The sequence below is a fragment of the Triticum urartu genome, chromosome 3A, assembly GCF_056163025.1.
Source record: "Triticum urartu cultivar PI428250 chromosome 3A, HENAU_Tu73, whole genome shotgun sequence".
Lineage (NCBI taxonomy): Eukaryota > Viridiplantae > Streptophyta > Magnoliopsida > Poales > Poaceae > Triticum > Triticum urartu.
The window spans coordinates 665,465,910-665,468,479 of record NC_141875.1 but is presented as its reverse complement, the minus strand read 5'-3'; the positions used below and the strand labels follow the sequence as shown (position 1 = coordinate 665,468,479).

At 45.2% G+C, this 2,570-nt stretch overlaps 1 pseudogene; it reads right to left on the bottom strand.

Moving 5' to 3' along the window:
• Positions 1-213: 213 nt before the first annotated feature.
• On the bottom strand, positions 214-1,784 carry LOC147981231 (uncharacterized; annotated as a pseudogene).
• Positions 1,785-2,570: the final 786 nt, after the last annotated feature.

The following is a 2,570-nucleotide window of genomic DNA, read 5'->3' as shown; positions in this document are numbered from 1 at the left end:
AGACGTCTCCATTTCGTACGTGTGTTGAACGCGGAGGTGCCATCCGTTCGGCGCTAGGATCATCGGTGATTTGAATCACGACGAGTACGACTCCATCAACCCCGTTCACTTGAACGCTTCCGCTTAGCGATCTACAAGGGTATGTAGATGCACTCTCCTTCCCCTCGTTGCTAGATTACTCCATAGATAGATCTTGGTAATGCGTAGAAAATTTTAAATTTCTGCTACGATCCCCAATACCCTGTCCCAAGCCTTCTTCCAGTCCCAAGTTCCTGAAATAAGCACCATGATGGGAAGAAGATAGCAACACAATTAAGATTGTTTGTAATGCAACTAATGGATAGCAGATTAATTGGGAACGAGGGAACATGCAGAACAGATGAAAGATGCATATTAGATCCACACTTGATTGTTCCTGACCCCAGAATAGTTTGAGAGGAGCCATCAGCCAATTTGACACTTTGTCTTTTTAAATCAGGAGCATAGTCAATAAAATTTCTATAAGAACCAGCCATATGTCTAGAAGCCCCAGAGTCAATTAACCATGGTATATAAGCAACTTCATAATTCATAGTGCAAGAATTTTTACCACCAAAGTTGGCAGATGCAGCAGAAGTGGATGCAGTAGAAGCCTCGATAGATTGCTTATCCTCCAAACACATTCCCTTAAATTTGCTCCACCTCTCCCAGTCATCGACTGACATCTCTACTTTCATAGTTTGTGGGGCTTCTTCAATAACTGATGAGATATTTGCCCTGCCTGTAGGTCGCACACCACGCCCCCGGTTACCTCCACGTCCATCAAATACACGTCCACGACCCCTGCCATGCCACTCTTGTCCTCTACCCCGACCTGCTCCAACTAATTCAGGACAAGAGACTCGCAAGTGTCCTGGCTGGCCACATTCAAAACATTTCTTCTCATATATACTTGCTCCTGATCTTTGAAAATTTGCCCCTTCTGTAGCAAGGAAGGCTGAGCACCTCTGTGCGACGCCTTTTGTAGACGATCCTGTAGCCTCCAGCTTCAACCGAGTTTCCTCACTAATAATTGCAGATATTGCTTGCTCCAGGTTAGGTAGTTTCCCACTACCATACAATGCATCCCTTCTGTTTTCAAACTTAGAATTAAGTCCATTTAGAAAATCCCTAACACACCTCCTCTCGGTCCATTTATTGTATTTTTCAATGCACTTGCCACACTCCATCTCAATTGGATCATAATAATCCAAATCGCTCCAAAGTCGTTTCAGCTCAGAAACATAGTCAACCACTGTCTTCTCACCTTGACTCTGGTCCTGCAACTCCTTCTGAATCTTGCAAGCAAGCATTTCATTTCCTACTCCTGAGAATGTCCCTTTCAATAATCTTCAGATTTCAGAAGCTTCTTTAATCCTTTCAATTTGCTTAGCGATCTGAGGTGATACCGAGCTCAATAACCAGGCCCTCACAAGTGCATTTGTCGCCTTCCACTTCTGGCCTTCTTTGGAACTCTCATCTGCAGGCTTCTCCACCATGCCTAAAATATAACCTTCAAGCTTCCTAGAGACCAAAATGGTCTCTGTATGCTCTGCCCAACTCACATAACTCTCAGGCCCTTCTAATTTTACATGGGGCATTTGCAAAGGATGCACCTCTTCTTTTATCTCCACTTCTGATCTTGAGTTCCCTGCTTGCTTGTTAATTGCATCAAACAAAACCCGATACTTCTCATCCATCGCCTGCAAAACAGCAGCAAGCTCCCCCGCTGTGACTCCTGCTGGGGCATTTTCATTGCTTGCCATACCTTCAGTTCCTCCACACCCAGCACACACACCTCAGACTGAGTACCCAAATGCCTGACCTGTTCAGCTCCAGCAACGAAGGGAATGCTCAAATCGAGTCACCGCATCGGCTGAACCTCGTTGCCTGTTGACGTCCGACGCGCCCTTGCTGACCAGCGTTGCGCCTCAACTGCCGCCAGTCACACTCCTCCACCACATCCGACCAACCCAGCCCCGATTCAGCTCTCCACCATCGCAAATTAGGCCCCCAAGCCACCCTGCTCTGATACCATGTTGTGGAACACACACCTAATCAGAGAGGAGTCGAAGGTGAGAGAAGGGGAAGACACTGGAATTTCTGGTCGGGGCAACCTCATCCATTCATCCTCAGTACAGATATTTACAGAGCTTCACTTTTACACATAAGACCTCTAGCTTTCCTATTATACAACAAGAGTACCGACAATAGCCCATGCATATTCACTGAAACTATTGGGTTCAAAATTTTGTTAGGTTCCTGAACTTGAGCTCCATCGCAACCAGGTGCTCAACGCTTGTAAATTTACAACATGATTTTTTTCTCACAATTTGGATCATCACATTATATCTCTTCTCATCCACACACACAATCTACCTGAAAAGGTTATGTAATATTGTCATGGCTGAACCGTCCATATCATCTTATTGGCCATCTTGAATATTTGTGGGAGTTGAAGTTCAAAAGCGGCATGGTCCAAGGGATGGGCTATGTCCGCTGTGTGGGCTGTTGAAGATGTTGATTATATTTTCTTCAAATGTGTTATGGTG